Source organism: Oncorhynchus masou, chromosome 22 (assembly GCF_036934945.1).
Source record: "Oncorhynchus masou masou isolate Uvic2021 chromosome 22, UVic_Omas_1.1, whole genome shotgun sequence".
In the NCBI taxonomy this organism is placed as follows: Eukaryota; Metazoa; Chordata; class Actinopteri; order Salmoniformes; family Salmonidae; genus Oncorhynchus; species Oncorhynchus masou.
Genome location: NC_088233.1, coordinates 53,607,462 through 53,633,282, shown reverse-complemented (window position 1 = coordinate 53,633,282; position 25,821 = coordinate 53,607,462). Strand labels below are relative to the sequence as shown.

General features: G+C 42.2%; 1 pseudogene; it reads left to right on the top strand.

The window, feature by feature from the left end:
• Positions 1-24,598, top strand: part of LOC135508864 (F-box only protein 40-like) — a 48,580-nt pseudogene extending 23,982 nt beyond the window's left edge.
• Positions 24,599-25,821: the final 1,223 nt, after the last annotated feature.

Genomic DNA, 25,821 nt, shown 5'->3' with positions numbered 1-25,821 from the left:
GTCCTTTCCTTCTGTTCTTTCCTCAGTTGGTATTGCACCTGTGTTCATGTTGACTTGCTTCTGTTATGCTGTCTTGTTTGTTGTTTTCATTAAACGTTTTACCTGCACCTGCTTCTCGACTCACAGCGTCAACGTTACATGTGCTAGGTCAGAGTTGACTCCTATTGTAAAGAGTAGCCTAATGGCCAAAAACTTGCATCTGATGCTTAAGTACTCTAAAGTTTTACATTTCTAACTCAATATCACAGACCAGATTTCCCCTAAGGAAAAATGCATCCACCCGTAGAAATATAGTTATTTATTATAATCCACATAATAATTCAAATGAAATTAGCTGAAGTGAGAGGAGAGACTGCATGCTAAAGACAATCAGAAAGAATGTGTCTTTAACGTATATTGTAATATAGCTTATTTTGAACAAACGCCAGGAATGACTGAGCCCTATGCTGTTTCTGCTTCTGTTGCCTATTTGAGTTTTTGTTTAATATCCTACTGATTCTGTGATTACCAAGCCTCATGCAATCGCAAAATGTTGGATCAAGCAATTTCACAAATCCGTCTGTTTTTAAACTTTGTTATGCTGTATTAAAGACTTTACAATTTGTTTTCATTAGAACAGACTCGGCAGTATTACTTTATACTTTATTTAGTATTGTTTAAACTGTTCCATATCTCTTGTGCTTTTGACAATGATTTTAAATGAGGCCTAATTCACATGACATGCCTAAAATACTTATATCCACTAAACTAATGAATAATCACATTTTTCCTTTTGAGTATGTTATTTTGATTTATTACTTTGGAATACATGCAAAAGCGATTTGGAGTTGTTGAACAAGAGTGACAAAATGTATTATAATTAAATTTGAATTAACTGAATGATAAGGATGAAGAAGAAGAGTGTGATTGAATTTAGAACAAAAACTTTTATTTTGTTTCTACTTTGTCAGAAAAAGCTGTAACTTGTAGCCGTAGCTTATTACTTACTAAACCTTACACTTACACTGTAAGGTTTTTATTCTAAGAGAAACAAAACTGGTCTGTTATATTCCATTATATTCTTAAAATATAGGTGTTGACTGAATATAAGCAAATGATGTTTGCTAAATTAACAAGTTGATGTCGAAGCCATAAAGCCTCTGCTACTAAGCACATCTAATCATATCTACAGTATATACAATATATGCAAATGAGGTAGGATATGAGAGGTAAGGCAATAAATAGGCCATGGTGGCAAAGTAATTACAATAAAGCAATTAAACACTGGAATGGTAAGATATGCAAGTTGAGATACTTGGGTGCAAAGGAGCAAGATACATAAATAAATAAATACAGTATGGGGATGAGGTAGAATGGATGGGCTATTTACAGATGGGCAATGTACAGATGCAGTGATCTGTGAGCTGCTCTGACAGCTGGTGCTTAAAGCTAGTGAGGGAGGTAAGTGTCTCCAGCTTCAGAGACTTTTGCAGTTTGTTCCAGCCATTGGCAGCAGAGAACTGGAAGGAGAGGCGGCTAAAGGAAGAATTGGCTTTGGGGGTGACCAGTGAGAAATACGGGTGGGTGCTGCTAAGGTGACCAGTGAGCTGAGATAAGACGGGGCTTTACCTAGCAGAGACTTGTTGATGACCTGGAGCCCGTGGGTTTGGCGACGAGTATGAAGCGAGGGCCAGCCAATGAGATCATACAGGTTGCAGTGGTGGGTAGTATATGGGGCTTTGGTGACAAACGGATGGCACTGTGATAGACTGCATCCAATTTGTTGAGTAGAGTGTTGGTACTATTTTATAAATGACATCGCCGAAGTCGAGGATCGTAAGGATCGTCAGTTTGACGAGGATATGTTTGGCATGTTGAGTGAAGGATGCTTTGGGGCGAAAAAGGAAGCCGATTCTAGATTTAATTTTGGGTTGGAGATGTTTGATGTGAGTCTGAAAGGAGAGTCTACAGTCTAACCAGACACCTAGGTATTTGTAGTTGTCCACCTATTCTAAGTCAGAACCGTCCAGAGTAGTGATGCTGGACGGGCGGGCAGGTGCGGGCAGCGATCGTTTGAAGAGCATGCATTTAGTTTTACTTGCATTTAAGAGCAGTTGGAGGCCACGGAAGGTACCTTGGCACCTTGGCCTCTGCTCTGGATTATCGACCCTTGCCTGCCTTGACATGGCCAGGTCGCAATTGTAAATGAGAACTTGTTCTCAACTTGCCTACCTGGTTAAATAAAGGTGAAAAAAATAAATACTAAAATGTCGTTTGCCTGCCCCTGTGGTTACAATAAACATTGTTACATCACACAGTCTTCACTTGGGTCTTACCTTGATTCATGATAGTAGGTGTTTTATTTATGACATTTAATTGTGAAATGTTACCGACTAGATAACAATAGAAAGACTAATCTGGTGGTATTGGCAGAGAGTCAGGCGGAGAATGGAGTGAAAGTGCACTGTACAGTAAGTACGCAACAACACTGTGGGATAGGTGTAAATGGTTTAGCAACCTTTACAATAAATTGGAATACAAAATAAGCCATCCACCCGTGATGGGCTATCAGCAGAACAATAGACTCTAATCGAGTTTAGAGACTTTAAATGTATTAATGGGTGTTTGCAAGGCATGTCACTTCACTCATCTCTTTGCAAAGCCCAACACATAATTTACATTTAAGTCATAACCACATCTGGATGGATCCATAAAGGATTACTTTATCCTATCCTAGGTATTCCTTGAAGAGGTGGGGTTTCAGGTGTCTCCGGAAGGTGATGATTGACTCCGCTGTCCTGGCGTCGTGAGGGTGTTTGTTCCACCATTGGGGGGCCAGAGCAGCGAACAGTTTTGATTGGGCTGAGCGGGAACTGTACTTCCTCAGTGGTAGGGAGGCGAGCAGGCCAGAGGTGGATGGGTGGGCCTGATCAGAGCCTGGAGGTACTGCGAGGTACTGCGGTGCCGTTCTCCTCACAGCTCCGTAGGCAAGCACCATGGTCTTGTACACATAAACTTTTCTAACCACATCTGGATGGATCCATAAAGAGTTACTATGGGAATAAATATCACTGAATGACAGAAATATTGGAATAAAGTAGGCTAACGGCAACAAATTGTGGGAAAGCAATCGCCTACCCGCGTGTGGTCAACTATTTCAGCACTGTTTCGCACTGCTTTGAGACAAGCCTGGGGACTGGTCTTGATTCTTTTTCTGCCTTTATTTAACTAGGCAAGTCAATTAAGAACTAATTCTTGTTTACAATGACGGCCTACAAGTACCAATCAATCAGATTTTTATTTTCAAATAATCTCGGTTTGGGTATGGGTTAGCCTACAATTACGAGTGTGGAAATGTTAGGATTATTTTGCTCTTCACTTGCAGTCGCTTAACAGCCTAGGCCTACTTCTGAATGGTCACGTTGTACAGTTCCTTGAGGGCCATCGTGGTGTCACGTTCTGACCTTAGTTCCTTTATTATGTTTTTGTGTTAGATTGGTCAGGGAGTGAGTTGGGGTGGGTAGTCTATGTTCTTTTTTCTATGTTGTGTTTATGTGTTTGGCCTGGTATGGTTCTCAATCAGAGGCAGGTGTCGTTCGTTGTCTCTGATTGAGAATAATACTTAGGTAGCCTGTTTTCCCCATTTTAGTTGTGGGTGATTGTTTCTGTCTCTGTGTCTTTACCAGACAGAACTTTTTCTTTTTTGTTCGTTCTCCTTGTTATTTTGTTTTTGGTGTTAATTGTTAATAAATCATTCAACATGGACACATATTACGCTGCATATTGGTCCGATCCTTCATACTCCTCATCAGAGGAAGACAAATATCGTTACAATCGGCTTGAGGGGGATATACATGGCTGTGACAATAACCGACGAGAATTCTCTTGGGAGATAATACGTTTGGCGATCGATTGTGAGGAATTCTAGGTCAGGTGAACAAAAGGACTTGAGTTCTTGTATGTTGTTACACTTACAACATGAGTGGTTAATCATGAAACATACACCCCGCCCTTCTTCTTCCCGGAGAGATGTTTATTTCTGTCTGTGAAAAGCATAAAGAATCCTGGTACCGACTCTGACAACATATCCGGACAGAGCCATGCTTCTATGAAAGAGTATGTTAAAATTCCTGATGTCTCTCTGGAAGCAACCATTGCCCTAATTTCATCTACCTTGTTATCTAGAGACTGGACATTAGTGAGTAATATACTTGGAAGTGGTGGGTGGTGTGCGCGCCTCCAATTTCTGATCAGAAGGCCGCTTTGTCTACCTCTGCTGCAGCGAAGTTGTTTTGGGTGAACTTCTGGAATCAGTTCCAATGCCCTGGTTGGTTCAGACAAATGATCCGCTTTAGGAAAGTCGTATTCCTGATATTAAGTAAGTAAGTTAAGTTGACGTCTCTCTGATATCCAATAGTTCCCGGCTGTATGTAATAACACTTAAGGTTTTCTGGGCCAACAATGTAAGCAATAATACATTTTTTTTAAATACTGCAAAGCTTCCTAAAGACTAGAAGTGAGGTGGCCTTCTCTGTCGGCGCCATTTTAGGCAATACAACAATATTGAGAAAAGAGTACATGTAAAAATATATATATATTCTGTACTTACATTGATTAGTATTTTATAATGTGGATTACAGGTGGATATCCTTAATCTAGAAAATGATGAAAAAACACTGCCTGAAACAAAACTTTGTAATTGATAGACATTTAATCCTACAACTGGAAAGTTTCAAATATTAATGTTAATTAGATAGATAGCTAGTTATTCTATTCGTCAATGCCTTTTAAAACAGAAAAGTATACTCGGCTGTTTACAGCTAGCGCTAGACAACTGTCTCTTTGGTTGCTAACATTGACTAGCTAGGTCAAGGCAATGTAAAATACCAGTCAAAAGTTTGGAAACACCTACTCATTCAAAAGTTTCTTTATTTTTAATATTTTCTACATTGTAGAAAAAGAGTGAAACATCAAAACTATGAAATAACACATAAAATCATGTAGTAACCAAAAAAGTGTTATTAAACAAATCAAAATGTATTTCATATTTTAGATTCTTCGAAGTAGCCACCCTCTGCCTTTGACAGCTTTGCACACTCTTGGCATTATCTCAACTAGCTTCACCTGGAAGGCTTTTCCAACAGTCTTGAAGGAGATCCCACATATGCTGAACACTTGTTGGCTGCTTCTCCTTCACTCTGCGGTCCAACTCATCCATCACAAATGGGTTGAGGTTGGGTGATTGTGGAGGCCAGGTCATATGATGCAGCACTCCATCGCTCTCCTTCTTTGTCAAATAGCCCTTATACAGCCTGGAGGTATGTTGGGTCATTGTCCTGTTGAAAAACAAATGATAGTCCCACTAAACGCAAGCCAGATGTTTTGGCGTATCGCTAGAGAATGCTTTGGTAGCCATGCTGGTTAAGTGTGCCTTGAATTCTATATAAATCACAGACAGTGTAATCAGCAAAGCACCCCCACACCATCACACCTCCTCCTCCATGTTTCACGGTGGGAACTACACATGCAGAGATCATCCATTCACCTACTCTGTATCACAAAGACACGGTAGTTGTAACGAAAGATCTCAAATTTGGACTCATCAGACTAAAGGACAGATTTCCACTGGTTTATTTTCCATTGCTCGTGTATCTTGGCCCAAGAAAGTCCCTTCTTATTATTGGTGTCCTTAAGTAGTGATTAATTTGCAGCATTTCGACCATCAGGGCAAGGTGACCGGAAACATGACCGAATACAAACAGTGTAGCTATTCCCTCCGCAAGGCAATCAAACAAGTTAAGCGTCAGTATAGAGACAAAGTAGAATCTCAATTCAACGGCTCAGACACAAGAGGTATGTGGCAGGGTCTACAGTCAATCACGGATTACAAAAAGAAAACCAGCCCCGTCACGGACCAGGATGTCTTGCTCCCAGGCAGACTAAATCACTTTTTTGCCCGCTTTGAGGACAAGACAGTGCCACTGACACGTCCCGCAACCAGAAGGGGGGAACACCCCCCTATCAACATCGATGGAACAGTAGTGGAGAGGGAGGTAAGTTAAGTTCCTCGGCGTACACATCACAGACAAACTGAATTGGTCCACCCACACAGACAGCATCGTGAAGAAGGCGCAGCAGCGCCTCTTCAACCTCAGGAGGCTGAAGAAATTTGGCTTGTCACCAAAAGCACTCACAAACTTCTACAGATGCACAATCGAGAGCATCCTGTCGGGCTGTATCACCGCCTGGTACGGCAACTGCTCCACCTACAACCGTAAGACTCTCCAGAGGGTAGTGAGGTCTGCACAACGCATCACCGGGGGCAAACTACCTGCCCTCCAGGACACCTACACCACCCGATGTCACAGGAAGGCCATAAAGATTATCAAGGACAACAACCACCCGAGCCACTGCCTGTTCACCCTGCTATCATCCTGAAGTCGAGGTCAGTACAGGTGCATCAAAGCTGGGACCGAGAGACTGAAAAACAGCTTCTATCTCAAGGCCATCAGACTGTTAAACAGCCACCACTAACATTGAGTGGCTGCTGCCAACACACTGACTCAACTCCAGCCACTTTAATAATTGGAATTGATGGGAAATGATGTAAAATATATCACTAGCCACTTTAAACAATGCTATCTAATATAATGTTTACATACCCTACATTATTCATCTCATATGTATACGTACTGTATATACTGTACTCTATATCATCTACTGCATCTTTATGTAATACATGTATCACTAGCCACTTTAACTATGCCACTTTGTTTACATACTCATCTCATATGTATATACTGTACTCAATACCATCTACTGTATCTTGCCTATGCCGCTCTGTACCATCACTCATTCATATATCTTTATGTACATATTATTTATCCCCTTACACTTGTGTCTATAAGGTAGTAGTTTTGGAATTGTTAGCTAGATTACTTGTTGGTTATTACTGCATTGTCGGAACTAGAATCACAAGCCTTTCGCTACACTCGCATTAACATCTGCTAACCATGTGTATGTGACAAATAAAATTTGATTTGATGAAAGCCTGATTTACGAGGTCTCCTCTGAACTGTTGATATTGAGATGTGTCTGTTACTTGAACTCTGTGAAGCATTTATTGGGGCTGCAATTTCTGAGGCTGGTAACATTAATGAACTTATCATCTTCAGCTGACATAACTCTGGGTCTTCCTTTCCTGTGGTGGTCATCATGAGAGCTTTTAAAGAAAAGCTCATTTTTTGTGTATTAATTTTTTTTTACAATTGATCAGAAATACAGTGTAGACTTTGTTAGTGTTGTAAATGATTATTGTAGCTGGAAACGGCAGATTTTTTTATGGAATATCTACATAGGCGTACAGAGGCCCATTATCAGCAACCATCACTCCTGTGTTCCAATGGCACGTTGTGTTAGCTAATCCAATCCAAGTTTATAATTTTGAAAGGCTAATTGATAATTAGAAAACCCTTTTGAAATTATGTTAGCACAGCTGAAAACTTTTGTTCTTTAACTAGGCAAGTCAGTTAAGAACAAATTCTTATTTTCAATGACTGCCTAGAAACAGTGGGTTAACTGCAGAACAACAGATTTTTACCTTGTCAGCTTGGGGATTTGATCTTACTAGTCCAATGCTCTAACCACTAGGCTGCCTGCGACCACGTTCTGATTAATGAAGCAATAAAGCTGGCCTTTTTTAGACTAGATGAGTATCTGGAGCATCATCATTTGTGGGTTCGATTACAGGCTCAAAATAGTCATTTACAACATTAACAATATCTACACTGTATTTCTGATCAATTTGATGTTATTTTTAATGGACAAAAATGTTGCATCTCTTTCAAAAACAAGGACATTTTTAATTCAGTGACACCAAACTTTTGAACAGTAGTGTAAGTGTTCACACCCCTCTGTCAATACTTTGTAGAAGCACCTTTGACAGCGATTGAGTCTTTCTGGGTAAGTCTCTAAGAGCTTTCAACACCTGGATGTGCAACATTTGTCAATTATTATTTTTAGATTTTGAAGTAGATTGATGTCAAAACTTCTTGGTAAGCAACTCCAGTGTAGATTTGGCCTTGTGTTTTAGGTTGTTGTCCTGCTGAAAGGTGAATTAATCTCAGTGTCTTGTGGAAAGCAGACTGAACCAAGTTTTCCTCTAGGATAGTGCCTGTGATTAGCTCCCTTCTGTTTCTTTTTTATTCTGAAAAACTCTCCATTCCTTAACGATTACAAGGATACCCATAACATTTGTATTTGTATTTATTATGGATCCACAATATCTAGTGCAAAAGCAGCAGCTACTCTACCTGGAGTCTAGCAAAATTAAAGCAGTTATACATTTTAAACACATTACAATACATTCACAACATATTTCACAACGTAAGTGTGAGCCCTCAGACCCCTACTCTACTACCACATACAGTGGGGCAAAAAAAGTATTTAGTCAGCCACCAATTGTGCAAGTTCTCCCACTTAAAAAGATGAGGCCTGTAATTTTCATCATAGGTACACTTCAACTATGACAGACAAAATGAGAAAAAAAATCCAGAAAATCACATTGTAGGATTTTTTATGAATTTATTTGCAAATTATTGTGGAAAATATGCAGTATATCTTGTGTGTGTGTGTGTGTGTAGTGTGAACTGTACTGTATGTTATTGTGTGTTTGCATGCATGTGTCTATGTTTGTGTTGCTTCACAGTCCCTGCTGTTCCATAAAGTGTACTTTTATCTGTTTTTTAAATCAAATTTTACTGCTTGCATCAGTTACTTGATGTGGAATAGAGTTCCATGTCGTCATGGCTCTATGTAGTACTGTCCGCCTCCCATAGTCTGTTCTGGACTTGGGGACTGTGAAGAGACCTCTAGTGGCATGTCTTGTGGGGTATGGATGGGCGTCCGAGCTGTGTGCCAGTAATTCAAACAGACAGCTTGGTGCATTCAACATGTCAATACCTCTCACAAGTACAAATTGTGATGAAGTCAATCTCTCCTCAACTTTAGGGCAGGAGAGATTGACATGCATATTATTAGTGTTAGCTCTCTGTGTACAACCAAGGGCTGCGCTGCCCTGTTCTGAGCTAATTGCAATTTTCCTTATTCCCTCTTTGTGGCACCTGACTACATGACTGAACAGTAGGGCCTGTAGGACCTGCCTTGTTGATAGTGCTATTTATAATGGAGACTACTGTTCAGGCTACTGTTGTGTCAATATGTTTTGACCATGACCGTTTACAATCCAGGGTTACTCCAAGCAGTTTAGTCTCCTCAACTTGCTCAATTTCCACATCATTCATTACAAGATTTAGTTGAGGTTTAGGGTTTAGTGAATGATTTGTCCCAAATACAAGTATTTTAGTTTTTTAAATATTTAAGACTTAACTTATTTCTTGCCACCCATTCTGAAACTAACTGCATCTCTTTGTTAAGGGTTGCCGTCATTTCAGTCGCGGTGGTCACTGAAGTGTATAGTGTGTTGAGTCATCCGCATACATAGACACATTGGCTTTGCTTTACTTGAAAAAAGTAATGGTCCTAGACAGCTGTCCTGGGGCATTCCAGATTCTACCTGGATTTTGTTGGAGAGGCTTCCGTTATAGATAACACCCTCTGTGTTATTTTTAGACAGGTAACTATTTTTCCACAATATATCAGGGGGTGTAAAACCATAACACATACATTTTTTTTCCAGCAACAGACTATGATCAATAATTTCTAAAGCCGCACTAAAGGCTAAAAAAACACCCCCCAGAATCATTTTATCATCAATTTCTCTCAGTCAATCATCAGTTATTTGTGTAAGTGCTGTGCTTGTTGAATGTCCTTCTCTAGAAGTGTGCTGTAAAATAGCATTTTATCTCGTCAAACACAATTTTTTTCCAGAAGTTTACTAAGGGTTGGTTACAGGTTGATTGTTCGGCCGTTTGAGGCAGTAAAGGGGGCTTTACTATTCTTAGGTAGGGGAATAACTTTTGCTTCCATCGAGGCCAGAGGACACTCTAGAATGTAGACTTAGATTTAAGATAATGCAAACAGAAGTGGCAATATCGTCTGCTATTATCCTCAGTAATTTTCCATCCAAGTTGTCAGACCCTGTGGCTTGTCATTGTTGATAGAGAACAATAATTTTACTTACGAAATTCAAAATTACAATGCTTGTCTTTCATAATTTGGTCAGATATACTTGGATGAGTAGTGTCAGCGTTTGTTTCTGGCATGTCATGCCTAAATTTCCTAATCTTGCTAATGAAAGAATCATTCAAATAGTTGGTAATATCAGTGGGTTTTGTGACCAATGAGCCAGCTGACTTATGATGGAGTTGAGTTTGCCTTTTTCATTTAAGGTGCTCCAAAGATTTGTACTATCATTCTCTATGTAATTTATATTTGTTTCACAGTGTAGTTTCTTCTTTTTATTCAGTTTTGTCACATGATTTCTCAATTTGTACTACATTTTCCAATTGGTTGTACAGCCAGACCTATTTGCCATCTCTTTTGCCTCATCCCTCTCAACCATACACTTTTTCAATTCATCATCAATCCACGAGGATATAACAGTTTTTACCATAATTTTCTTAATGGGTGAATGCACAATAGTAACCGGGATTGGCAATTTCATAGATGTGTCAAGTGCAGCATCTGGTTGCTCGTCATTACACACCACGGACCAACATAGGAATCACTACAAAACTTTTTGTTTGAACTCTTAAAACCTCTCTAGGGTATGTGGGACACTAGCATTATAAAAATTCTGAAAACAAAACATATTTTACATAGGTTTAAAGATTAACTTCTTGTTAAACCAACCACAGTGTCATATTTATAAAATGCTTTTCGGCGAAAGCATACCTAGCCCAGAACATACCTAGCCAAGAACATATCCCAGTTGACAAATTATTACAAACAGTAACCAGCCAAGCAGAAGCGTTAAAATCTCAGAAATAGAGATAAAAAATTAATCCCTTACCTTTGATGATCTTCATATGGTGGCAATCAGAAGACATTCATTTACTCAATCAATGTTCCTTTTGTTCGATGAAGTCTCTTTATATCCAAAAACCTCTGTTTTGTTAGCGCGTTTTCTTCAGTAATCCACAGGCTCAAACTCAGTCAAAACAATCAGACAAAAAAATCCAAATTGTATCCGTGAAGTTTATAGAAACATGTCAAACGATGTTTATATTCAATCCTCAGGTTGTCTTTTAGCCTAAATGATCTATAATATTTCAACCGGACAATAACGTTGTCAATATAAAAGGTAAACAAGAAATACACATGCGCATGAAAAAGCTCTGCGACACGGTAGGGTCCACTCGTTCAGACTGGTCTTACTCCCTCATTTATAAGAATACAAGCCTGAAACGATTTCTAAAGACTGTTGACATCTGGTGGATGTGGAAGGCATAGGAACTGCAAATGGAGTCCTAAGTCAATAGATACTGTTATGGCATTGAATAGAAAACTACAAAACCAACAACAACAAAAACTACTTCCTGAATGGATTTTTCTCAGGTTTTCGCTTGCTAAATCAGTTCTGTTATACTAACAGACACTATTTTAACAGTTCTGGAAACTTTAGAGTGTTTTCAATTCAAATCTACCAGTTATATGCATATCATATATTCTGGGCCCTAGTAGCAGGCCGTTTAATTTGGGCATGCTTTTCATCCAAAATTCCGAATGCTGCCCCCTACCCTAGAGAGGTTAAGTACTATACTAGGTTTCCTAGATATGGGTACTATATTGTGATCACTACATCCAATGGATTTTGATACTGCTTTCAAACTAATTTCTGCAGTATTAGTAAAGATATGATCAATACATGTTAATGATTTCATTTCTGTGCTGTTTGTAAATACCCCGGTAGTTTGATTGATAACCTGAACCAGGTTAGAGGCACTAGTTACAGTTTGAAGCTTTTTCTTTTTTGAGTGGGCAGCCTGATGAAAGCCAGTCAATATTTAAATTACCCAGAAATTATACGTGTCTATTGATATCACATAGATTATCAAGCATTTCACACATGTTATCCAGATACTGACTGTTAGCACCTGGTGATCTATAGCAGCTTCCCACCAGAATGGGCATTATGTGAGGCAGATGAACCTGTAGCCATATTACTTCAACAGCATTTAACATGAGATCCTCTCTAAGCTTTACAGGAATGTGGTTCTGAATATAGACCATGCTTGATTGTTTTTCTTGCTTTACTGGGAAGATTATTAGAGGTAAACATGCTCGGGTTATTTTTTATTTGTGCAGGGTGAGCTGCACACAGTGGACTTCCTGCTAGAACACACCACCTCAGTGTTAACAGTATAATTATGGTTCATAGGCATATATTACTGCATGCAATAGCTGTAGGTTCCGCAGAGATATTCAGGGCAGTAAGAGGGACATAAATTAGGTTACTTACATTGTGTCTATCATTTGGTGTTTCCTCTGACAAATTGGTGCAGCTGGGCGGGTGATCAGAAGCTCAGATTGGCGGGTCATGTTTCGGAGGATGCGTGACTCGACCTTTGCCTCTCCCCTGCCCGTTGGGGAGTTGCAGCAATGAGACAAGATTGAAATTGGAGAGAAAAGGGAGAAGAATAAACAATATTCTACAACTTGATTGGAGTCCACCTGTGGTATATTCAATTGATTGGACATGATTTGGAAAGGCACACACCTGTCTATATAAGGTCCCATAGTTGACAGTGCATGTCAGAGCAAAAACTAAGCCATGAGGTCAAAGGAATTTTCCATTGAGCTCCAAGACAGATCTAGGGAAGGGGAAGGGTACCAAAACATTTCGGTAGCATTGTTGGTCCCCAAGAACACATTGGAACTATCAAGACTCTTTCTTGAGCTGGCCGTCTGGCCAAACTGAGCAAACGGGGGAGAAGGGCCTGGTCAGGGAGCTGACCAAGAACCCAATCCATAGATTAGGACCTAATTAATTTATTTCATTTGAATGATTTCCTCAACTATAAGTCAGTAAAATCTTTGAAATGGTTGCATGTTGCGTTTGTATTTCTGTTAATTGTATTTTAATCATGTTTTTACTTGTTACGTTGATAGAAAGTGAGGGAACAGGAAAGACAAGAGAAAACATGGACTACATTCCGATTCTCTACCTTACCCAGAATAGATAATAGATAAGGGTAGATATAAGAACACAGACGTTGTGTCAAATCGGTAGTGGGACAGATTCGTCCCAACACCATGGCCAACACCATACACTACCACCCGTGGAGGTGGTGGGACTAACCGCCGACCACCCCCAGGCCTCTAGCTGACGATGTCTATTCTTGTTTTATGGTTGTGTACATAGAGGGAGGAGGGCACAACATTGACTATATTATGACAGTATGATTACATTTCTTTATGGCCGATTAATGACAGATTACATGCAAACAATGTTAATGTGATTCCCATGATAGTCTGATCAGAGGATTGTCTATGTTATATGTGTCCTGTTATTGTTTGTTGTTATTACCTCTACCTTTAGGGAGGTTGACACAAAACAACTTTATTTATTTCTATAAATTCTTTGTTTTTCAGGATATTCACCAATTATTTGACACACTGAAGTTCTGTGAATATGGTAAGTTCAAAATTAATTTGAACTCAAAATGAATCATATTTCAATAGCTATTGAAACCAAATAACGACAATCATAAAATGGGAAATTATTAAAACAGAGTTTATGTTTTTCATTGAGAGTAGTTTTGACTCTTTGCCTATGTTCTTTGCCTATGACTATCTCTCTCTTGCTTTGTCCTCGCTCCCTTCCTCCCTCTTTCCTCTCAATGTTTTTCTCGCTCTCTCACTCACTCTCATCCCCTCTACCTCCCTCTCAACCTGTGTCTTGCCCTCCCCTAAGGTTCGTCCTTCCCGCCCCAGCGGTCACCGCCACTGTGACAGCTGTTTCAGCCAGTGCTGCAAGGCCCCTGTGGAGATCTCGGTGTCATGTGTGCTCATCCCCTGCCGCCTACAGTGCGGCGCCTTCTTTCACCTGTGCAAGGAGGAGGAGCATGCGCTACTCTGCCCCAATGAGAGGGTGCCGTGCTTAAACGCGGGCTTCGGCTGTCCAATCAGCATGCCCCGTTCCTGGCTGGCGGCCCACCTGCAGGTCTGTCCAGCCAGCGTGGTGTGCTGCTCCATGGAGTGGAACCGCTGGCCAGCCGAGGACGCCCAGTCACACACACATTCGGCCCTGCAGGATAACCTAGTGAAGGAGGAGGGGGGAGGACACGGTGAGGCGCTGGACCTGGCCATGGCTCTGAGAGATCAGCACCATTTGTTCCACTCCCTGAAGATGAAGAATCTCTTCCCTGAGCTGATTGAGAGGGTGGAAGTGGAGGAGAGGGAGGAGCAGAGGAGAAGGGAGGGGAGGAGGAGGGAGAAGGAAGAGAAGGAGAGGGAGGCCCTGGAGGCACAGGGAGTGGATGGAGGACTGTCTTTCCCTAACAGGATTGGCTGTGTGTCTCCTGCTAATCGAGGATGGTATGGACCCCTACCTGAGGATATTCAGGAGGTGGTTAGGGAGAGGGACAGAGAGAGGGAGGAGGAGATAGAGTTGACCCAGGAGGAGAGGGAGGAGCTGGCCAGGGGAAGGGTGGTAGGATCAGGGGGCCCGGTGGCCTACGTCTGGGAGCGCATGTTTAACATGGAGAGGGGAGGCTGCATGATAGCTGAGGCTAACCAAGAGGCAGGGGCAAGAGGCAGGGGTCAGGGTCAAGCATCAGGAGTTAGAGGTCAAGAGATGGAGTCACATCAATCACAGACCCTGACCACCACAGGGACACACGCACTTAATGACACACACACACACACAGACAAACGCCCCAACCCCCACTGTGTGGCCTGTCTGGCAGGCACTAAGAAGAAGCAGATGTATTACTACAGCCAGCTGGAGCCCATGAAAATCAACACAGTGAGGACCTTTAAGATTCCCACCAGCTTCACGGCCAAACACACACGCATCAGGAACCCCGGACACCGGAAGAGGGTGGATATGGCCGTGGACACCAGCGACCTAGGGGTGGAGCCACAGGACATGCCTATCTGGGAGGAGGTGCAGGTGAGAGTTCAAGGTGAACTCTTTGGATATCTCCAGTCAAAGTAGTTGCAGACCAATAGTCTCCCATTATAGTTCATTAGTCTCCTATAAGCTTCAATTCATAACTAACTGCAAATTTGGGCCCACCTCAGAGGAAGTTGCCGCACCTATTTAGAGTAATTCCGTTCCTAGAGCGGAAATTCTCATTTAAGCTAATACATATTCAGGAATTGGGGGTGTGAGCGTTGTGGTGATTTCTATGTGTAGCAGAGAAATAATGACAAATAAGATACTGACTGACAGCTGTCAGAGTAACTAGCTAGTATGCTAACCTTAGCTGGCCAATGAAAGTTATGTGAGCACTATTGCAGTTAAAAATAATGATTTCTTAAAAAGACAACCAGACTACCTGTCAAGAAATGAGTCTCAGCTAAACCATGCCTACACAAGCTGTTGACATGTTGACGTTTGTCGGACTCTTCCCATTTGATAATTCCAGCGAAACTGTGTCATATTCCAGATGTCATTAAGCTAGCTATATATCAGTGCATTATCTAAATTGCGGCTGTGATTATGCCATAGAAATAGAAAGAATAAAAGCTCTGGTAATATGTATAGCCTAACTATTGAGACAATGGGCGAGATTGTTTTGCATGTACCGGTGCCCCGGGTGGGTGGAGATTTCTCTTTTGGAATGGTTGAAAATAGGGAGGTGCAAGAACATTAGTTTACACCCCTTATTTTAATTTGCTCCATGGCTCAGGTAGCCAAGTGCAGGATACAGCAAAAAGAAGGAAGTGGAAGCGAGAGCCCACTTGCTGTTTTTCTCTGGATCAATTAAAGTCAATGAACTAAGAAGAGCAGATCCATCTGAATAATAGTGAAGACATCAAAACTATGACATAACAAATATTGAATCATGTAGTAACCAAAAAAAGTGTTCATATTTTATATTTGCGATTCTTCAAAGTACCATTCCTTTGCCTTGTTGACAGCTTTGCAAACTCTTGGCATTCTCTCAACCAGATTCATGAGGTCATCACCTGGAATGCATTTAAATTAGCAGATGTGGCTTCTTAAAAGTTCATTTGTGGAATTTCTTTCCTTCTTAATGCATTTGAGCCAATCAGTTGTGTTGAGACAAGATAGTGGTGGTATATAGAAGATAGTCCAATTTGGGAAAAGACCAAGTCCATATTATGGCAAGAACAGCTCAAAGAAGCAAAGAGAAACAACAGTCCATCATTATGTTAAGTCAATACAGAACATTTCAAGGATTTTGAAAGTGCAGTCGCAAAAACCATCATTCGCTATAATTAAACTGGCTCTCATCAGGACCGCCACAAGTAAGAAAGACCCAGAGTTACCTCTGCTGCAGAGGATAAGTTCCTTAGAGTTACCAGCCTCAGAAATTGCAGCCCAAATAAATGCTTCACAGAGTTCAAGTAACAGACACATCAGTTGTTTATTTAACCAGGTAGGCTAGTTCTAATTTACAACTGCGACCTGGCCAAGATAAAGCAAAGCAGTGCGAGAAAAACAACAACACAGAGTTACACATGGGATAAACAAACAGTCAATAACACAATTGAAAATCTGTATATAGTGTGTGCAAATGAAGTAAGGAGGTAAGGCAATAAATAGGCTATAGTGGAGAAGTACAATTACAATTTAGCAATTAACACTGGAGTGATAGATGTGCAGATGATGATGTGCAAGTAGAAATACTGGTGTGCAAAAGAGCAGAAAAAAATGATATGGGGATGAGGTAGGTAGTTGGTTGGATGGGCTGTCTACAGATGGGCTGTGTACAGCTGCAGCGATCGGAAAGCTGCTCTGACAGACAATGCTTGAAGTTAGTGAGGGAGATATGTCTCCAACTTCAGTGATTTTTGCAATTCGTTCCAGTCATTGCCAGCAGAGAACTGGAGGGAAAGGCAGCCAAAGGAAGTGTTGGTTTTGGGGATGACAAGTGAAATATAACTGCTGGAGCGCGTGCTACAGGATGGAGTAGCTATGGTGACCAGTGAGCTGAGATAAGGCGGAGCTTTACCTAGCAAAGACCTATAGATGACCTGGAGCCAGTGGGTTTGGCGATGAATATGTAGCGAGGACCAGCCAACGAGAGCATAAAGGTCGCAGTGGTGGGTAGAATATGGGGCTTTGGTGACAGAACAGATGACACTGTGATAGACTGCATCCAATTTTCTGAGTAGAGTGTTGGAGGCTTATTTTGTAATTGACATTGCCGAAGCCAAGGATCAGCAGGATAGTCCGTTTTACGAGGGTATGTTTGGCAGCATGAGTGAAGGAGGCTTTGTTACAAAATAGGAAGCCGATTCGAGATTTAACTTTGGATTGGAGATGCTCAATGTGAGTCTGGAAGGAGAGTTTACAGTCTAACCAGACACCTAGGTATTTACAGTTGTCCACATATTCTAAGTCATAACCGTCCAGAGTAGTGATGCTAGTCGGGCGGGTAGCGATCGGTTGAGGAGCATGCATTTAGTTTTACTTGCATTTACGAGCAGTTGGAATCCACGGAAGGAGTGTTAAATGGCATTGTTAAATGGCATTGAAGCTCATTTGGAGGGTTATTAACACATTGTCCAAAGAAGGGCCAGATGTATACAGAATGGTGTCGTCTGAGTAGAGGTAGATCAAAGAATCACCAGCAGCAAGAGCAACATCATTGATAAATACAGAGAAAAGAGTCTGCCCGAGAATTGAAACCTAGAGACTGCCAGAGGTCTGGACAGCAGGCCCTCCGATTTGATACACTGAACTCTATTTGATAAGTAGCTAATGAACCAGGCGAGGCAGTCATTTGAGAAACCAAGGCTGTTGAGTCTGCCGATTTAGAATGCAGTGATTGACAGAGTCGAAAAAACTTGGTCAGGTTGATGAAGGTGGCTGCACAGTACTGTTTTTTATCGATGGTGGTTATGACATCGTTTAGGACCTTGAGCGTGGCTGAGGTGCACCCGTGACCAGCTCGGAAACTGGATTACATAGTGGAGAAGATACGGTGGGATTTGAGATGGTCGGCGATCTTTGTTCACTTGGCATTCGAAGACTTTAGCAAGGCAGGGCGGGATGGATATAGGTCTGTAACAGTTTGGGTTTAGAGTGTCTCCCCCTTTGAAGAGGTGGATGACCGCGGCCACTTTTCAATCCAGATTGTCTAGCCCAGCTGATTTGTAGGGGTCCTGATTTTTCAGTTCTTTCAGAACATCAGCTGTCTGGATTTGGGTGAAGGAGAAGTGGGGGGGGCTTGGGCCAGTTGCTGCGGGGTGTGCAATGCTGTTGGCTGGGGTAGGAGTAGCCAGGTGGAAAGAGTGGCCAGACATAGAGAAATGCTTATTGAAATTCTCGATTTTGTGTATTTATATGTGGTGACAGTGTTTCCTAGCCTCAGTGCAATGGGCAGCTGACAGGAGTTGCTTTTATTCTCCATGGAATTTACAATGTCCCAGAACATTTTGGAACTAGTGCTGCAGGATGCAAATTTCTGTTTGAAAAAGCTAGCCTTTTCTTTCCTAACTGACTGTGTATTGGTTCCTGACTTCCCTGAAAAGTTGCATACTGCGGGGACTATTCGAAGCTAGTGCAGTGCGCCACAGGATGTTTTTGTGCTGGTCAAGGGCTGTCAAGTCTGGAGTGAACCAAGGGCTATATCTCTTCTTAGTTCAACATTTTTTGAAAGGGGCATGCTTATTTAAGATGGTGAGGAAGGCACTTCTGAAGAACAACCAGGCATCCTCTACTGACGGGATGTGGTCAATATCCTTCCAGGATACCCGGGCCAGGTCAATTAGAAATGCCTGCTCGCAGAAGTGGTTTATGGAGCATTTGACAGTGATGAGGGGTGGTCTTTGACCGCGGACCCATAACGGATGCAGGCAATGAGGCAGTGATCATTGAGATCCTGGTTGAAAACAATAGAGGTGTATTTAGAGGGCAAGTTGGTCAGGATGATATCTTTGAGGGTGCCCATGTTTACGGATTTGGGGTTGTTACTGGTAGGTTCCTTGATAATTTGTGTGAGATTGAGGGCATCTAGCTTAAATTGAAGGATCTAAGCATATCCCAGTTTATGTCACCTAACAGTACGAATTCTGAAGATAGATGGGGGGGCGATCAATTCACATATGGTGTCCAGGGCACAGCTGAGAGCTGAAGGGGGTCTATAACAAGTGTCAACAGTGAGAGACTAATTTCTGGATAAATTGATTTTTAAAAATAACATAGACCTGGATAGTATGACAGAACTCTGATATCTTTGCAGTAGTTGCAACTCCGCCCCCTTTAGCAGATCTATCTTGATGGAAAATGTTGTAATTGGGGATGGAAATTTCAGAATTTTTGGTAGCCTTCCTAAGTCAGGATTCAGACACGGCTAGGACATCTGGGTTGGCGTAGTGTGTTAAAGCAGTGAATAAAGCAAATTTCGGATGGGGCTTCTGATGTTAACATGCATGAACCCAAGGCTTTTGCGGATACAGAAGTCAACAAATGAGAGCGCCTGGGGACACACAGGACCTGGGTTAACATCACCAGATGGACAGAGGAGGAGTAGGATAAGGCTAAAGGCTATAAGAACTGGTTGTCTAGTGCGTTTGGAACAAAGAGTAAAAGGAGCAGACCTCTGGGCGTGGTAGGATGGATTCAGGGCATAATGCACAGACAAGGGCATGGTAGGGTGCGAGTACAGTGGAGGTAAACTTAGGCATTGAGTGACAATGAGAGACGTTGCATCTCTGGAAAACAACGGGTAAATGGCGGTGAATAGGCAGAGAGCGGTCAGTTAGCTCCACACAGGGCCTGAGTTCGAGGCACTCAGAGGAGAGGAGGAGACTGTGTGAATCAGGGCTTAATGGTTGAATTGTTGCAAGAAACCACTACTAAAGGACACCAATAAGAAGAAGAGACTTGCTTGGGCCAAGAAACACAAGCAATGGACATTAGACCAGTGGAAATCAGTCCATTGGTCTGATGAGTCCAGCTTTGAGATATTTGGTTCCAACCTCTGTGTCTGTGTGAGACGCAGATTAGGTGAACGGATGACCTCCGCATGTGTGGTTCCCACCATGAAGCATGGAGGAGAAGGTGTGATGGTGTTGAGTTGCTTTGCTATTGACACTGGCAGTGATTTATTTAGAATTCAAGGCACACTTCACCAGCATGGCTAAATCAATTATTTTGGGGTCACATACACATGGTTAGCTGATGTTATTGTGTGGGTAGCAAAATGCTTGTGTATCTAGTTCCACATTGCAGTAATATCTAACAGTAATCTAACAATTCCACAACAATTACCTAATACACAAAAAGCTAAGTAAAGGGATGGAATAAGAAAATATACATATAAATATACGGATGAGCGATGATCGAGTGGCATAGGCAAGATGCAATAGATGGTATAAAATACAGTATATACATATGAGATGAGTAATGCAAGATATGTAAACATTATTAAAGTGGCATTGAAGTGACTAGTGATCCATTTATTAAACTGGACATTGATTTCAAGTCTGTATGTAGGCAGCAGCCTCTCTGTGTTAGTGATGGCTGTTTAACAGTCTGTTGGCCTTGAGATAGAAGCTGTTTTTCAGTCTCTCGGTCCCAGCTTTGATGCACCTGGCCACGCAGTCATTTGTGAATAGGGAGTACAGGAAGGGGCTGAGCACGCACCCTTGTGAGGCCCCAGTGTTGAGGATCAGCAGGGTGGAGATGTTGTTTCCTACCTTCACCACCTGGGAGAGGCCCGTCTAGAAGTCCAGGACCCAGTTGCACAGACCCAGGGCCCAAATGTTAATGATGAGCTTGGAGGGTACTATGGTGTTGAAGGCTGAGCTGTAGTCAATGAACAGCATTCTTACAAAGGTGTTCCGCTTATCCAGATGGGATAGTGCAGTGTGATGGCGATTGCATCGTCTGTGGACCTATATGGGCGGTAAGCAAATTGAAGTGGGTCTAGGGTGGCAGGTAAGGTGGAGGTGATATGATCCTTGACTAGCCTCTCAAAGCACTTCATGATGACAGAAGTGAAGACTATGAGGCAATATTCATTTAGTTCAGTTACCTTTGCTTTATTGGGTACAGGAACAATGGTGGACATCTTGAAACAAGTGGGGACAGTAGACTGGGATAGGGATAGATTGAATATGTCCGTAAACACTCCAGCCAGCTAGTCTGCCCATGCTCTGAGGACGAGGCTAGGGATGCCGTCTGGGCCAGCAGCCTTGCGAGGGTTAACACGTTTAAATGTTTTACTCAAGTCGGCCACGGAGAAGGAGATGGAGGGCCTGCAGTCCTTGGTAGCGAGCCGCATTCACCTGCCATATCAGTTCTGTTATACTCACAGACATTATTTTAACAGTTTTGGAAACTTTAGAGTGTTTTCTATCCAATACTACCATGCATATCCTAGCTTCTGGGCCTGAGTAACAGGCAGTCTACTTTGGGCACGCTTTTCATCCGGATGTCAAAATACTGCCCCCTACCCTAGAAAGGTTAAACATCATTATAAGTGCAAAGTGTGCTCAATAAATAGTGAATATCGGCACAAAAGCAATAATGGCATTACAATTAATATAAGTGTCGATATGACAGCAGTCATAAATAGTACATTATTGTCAGCTCATGCTTACATGGCGTGCATTTTTACTCAATGACATCAGTTTGATTTCATTTAGAGCTTATTCCTTGTCCTAACAGTTGACACAAATCTCCCACTTTCATTTGCTTGACACACTTCCCACAAACACATCACTTGCAGGTTACACAAATGTCTTGGGATCTGTCTTTGTGCATCTGGCCACCTGGCACCGACTCCTCCCCGGGAGCTGTGAGCAATTTTATCTCACGCAAAGGCTCCCATGGAATCTGTGCTGCTGCCTTGGCCCTCATAGATCTCAAACGTAGCCCATATGCCAGACTCATGATGAAGTCTCTCCAAAACATCCACACCAACCTATGGAACACAGTGGAGTAGAAAATATTAGGATTATTTTTCCCATAGGAAAAACATGTGCTCTGTCTTCAAGCATTGTATAAGTTTATGTATAGCAATAGGTGTTATGTAATATTGACATACCTTTGATTGTGGCAGCGATAACGCAGCATGTGCATCCATTCGTCTTGGACTTCTTGTCAATTCATTAAATCTCTCACTGTGTACTCCAAGTAGGCGAGACTACACTGATAAAACTGCTTGGGTTTGGTGGACTGATATAGGGTACAGTCACATTTGGTGATGACATAAATATCCATAATTCGCTTCCCCTTGCTCATCAACTCACCCATTTCCCCTTTCTCCCCATCATACATTAAGTAAAGTATCAAATATGTTGTTATATGTGTGAAATTAGTTTCGGTATAGTTTAGGTTAAGTTTAGAAGCAATTATCGGGGTGATTATCAACTGGGCACTGAACATTCCAATGTTGGGAGAATGAGTGCAGCAGGCCCTACTGTCGGGAAGAGGGGCAATGGGGAAAACCATTCAAATACAACATTCCCTACTAAAGCTGGTTATAACTCCAGTTCTGTTTGTGATATTAAGATCATATCAACAGCATGATATATACGTACTTATGTAGGAAAAGCCAAGGATGGAGGAGGGCATGACTTAAAAAATAGCATAGTAATAAAATAAATTCATGAGCAGTCAAAATTACATAACTGACCATTTTTCCAAAATGGTAAATTATCTTAATTTATCCCCCCATCTTTGCAGTAGCCAAAGATGATCTATTATATTGCTCAGCTCAGATGTGACTCACAAACTTTGCAGGTGTTTCTGATTAATAAACAATTCAATGCTAGTGGGTAGTACCATACAAATTAAAACAAGCATTGAAACTAAACGTAGGCCAAAATGTTACACATCATTTCATAGGAAAAGACACGTCATTAGCACAAATATGCACGAAGCAGACAGTTCGGTTCTGTCACTTCAAGCACAAATGTATCATATTTTGACTAAAACAATGATTTATTGACTTTCATCATGGGTAAGCTCTGGCCAATGTCTTTCAGCTCAAAAAAGTGGATTTCTACTGGTGTGAGCGTTTAATCTTGTCCAGCAACAGTGTAAAAAGTTAGGATGTGCATATCACTCCCAAACCCTTCCTGCATGTATCCTCCAGGCCAGTCTGCTGTGTTCTCTGGAGAAGGAGCAGAGGGTCACCTGATCGCTGAGTCACAGTCCAGCGACGCCCTCCTGAGCGACACAGGGACGCAGACCTACGCCTTCCTGTCAGCTCCGTTCGGTCGTGACACTTCATTGGCCAGTCTGACGGAGGACCGCCCCCTCCAGCTCCACCTCCAGCTGCAGGCGAAGGGTGTGACAGCCCGACACAACAAGTCTAGCTCCGCCTTCACCTTTCTCTGTGGACACACCTTCCAACGCAGAGAGTTCCCCAAACACTTCAGGTACTCCTAACACTTCAGGTAGCCCAAACATTTCACGTACTGTACCTGACCCACTGTCGTGGAGTATATGATATGGCTTGATATCCTTTAGTATGTTTTCTAGACAAATAAAATTAATGTTCCTCATCATTATTATTCAGGAACGTGCACACCGACATACAGATGTGTGCTAGTGGCTGGTTTGAGCAGAGGTGTCCCCTAGCCTACCTGGGCTGCACTTACAGCCAGAGGAGGTTCCAGCCCTCCACACACACTGCCACCATCACCTACAAGTAAGAAAGCTCCCTCATAGAAACATACAGACAGCCCTTACCATTACCTTGACCCTGGCAATAACTTTATCTAACCTGTACCTCCAGCAAAGAGCTTAGTAGCTTCAGCCTGAGACCCACGGTCCCTGCCTCTCTAAATGAGGAACCCCAATACTCCAAGTCCCAGCCTGCTCCAGAACCAGTCTCAAACCTCAGGAGGCGAAGGTCGAGGGGTGGAGGTGGAGGGGACCAGGACTCTCTGAGCACTCTGCCCTACGAAGTGCTGTACCACATGGCCAGCTTCCTGGACAGCCTTTCCCTGTCCCAACTGGCCCTGGTGTCCCACCTCATGAGGGAGGTGTGTTCCTCTCTGCTGCACGACAGGGGGATGGTCTCCTCCTCTGGGAGAAGAAGACCTATAAGACTGGCATGGCCAAGTGGAAGGCCAAGAAGGTGGTGAGTTAGCCGAGATAGAAGTTCCTAAATTAGTTTTTTACGGTGCTTTTCCTTTGTTGATTTCCTCTCCTCTCTTCTCCTTCCTCCTCTCTGCTCTCCTCATTTTTGCTTTTTCCTCTTTGTTCTCCTCTTCTCTATTCCTTCCTCCTCTCATCTTCTCCTCCCTCCCCTGTACTCTCCCACCACTCCTCCCCTCCGCCCAGGTGTGGCAGTTCAGTACTCTGTTCTCTCCAGTAGAAGCATGGTGTTTTGACAGCAATGTACCCTCCATGTCAGACCACCTGAAGGTGTGCCCTTACTACGAGATGGAGCCCAGGACTGAGCGTGTACTCCTGCCTCATATTGTCAACAACAAAATGAACACAGACACACAAAGCAACAGCAAAAGTCTGGTCACCCTGTTCCAGAAGAATATTTGAATAGTGTTTCATAATATTTAATAGTGGTTCATAAGCTTTCAATAGTAGTTCTTAAGGTTTGAATAGTGGTTCATTTGTGCTGCACTTACAATCCTCTACCCTGAGTGCTAGTCTGTTTGTGCCATCATCCTTGTCACTCATTGTCATGCCAAACATGTATGGCTTGACAATAACAGCAATAGAGTTGGCAAGAGCTTAAACATAACTGGGACCAAGTTAGAGATCTACTTAAAGAGCCACTGAACATGCTGATTGGCATGTGTGTTTTCTGTTGCTCATTAGAAAAATTAGATTTCAGTCTTGGAAGTGTGTTTCCTGACCGATACTGCACTTGGTTAAGGATGTTTGTCCCCATGACACACTGTAGAAGCCTATTTCACTTCCTCAAAATCCCCAGAATAAATCTTAAGATAACTCAAGAAATCTGTAATACATTTTTACATTTTTGCTAAGGATGATTTAGTTGCGCAATTCTACATCTAACTAAGATGTTTGGTGCAGTATTTCTCCAAGTTAAAAAAAAAAGTGCAACGTGTTGTCTTGTGTAAACAAAGTCTGAGCAGCTGGGCAGATCTGTCTCATAGTCTATGCTATTGTATAGAGAGCAATCACCGCAGCTGTTCACCCCCATGTTAGTGGGCAAATTGACATCTTCAAATCAAAACCCAACCTTTATTAATTTACCGTGGTGAAGCACAGATGTTCCAAACCATCAGACTGGTCAACTGGAGTCAGGTGCAGGGGAGCAGAGATGAGTGAACAGGCACACTTTAATTGGCAGAAGCACATCAGTTGGACGCAACAGCGTCACAACACTCCAGCCAAAGGCAAAAGCGAATAGAGCACAAATAATGAACAACAATACAATAACACAGGTTCAAAACAATACCCTGAAAAACCCAGCCTGCCGCGTCACACAATAAGCGTAACGAACAATTACACACACAGACATGAGGGGGAACAGAGGATAATATACAAGTAGAGTGATGAGGGGATGTAAACCAGGTGTGCGGAAAAACAAGACAAAACAAATGGAAAATGAAAGGTAGAGCGACGATGGCTAGAAGACCGGTGACGTGGACCGAGCGCCGCCTGAACGTGACACAAACGGCGTTTTAGAGTACATATTTTGTTGTAACCCCGGACAAAAACACTTTTCTGCCCTGCTCGAGCTGCCCCCGGTCATAATTTAATATTTTTTAACTAGGCGTGGAAAGTGAACA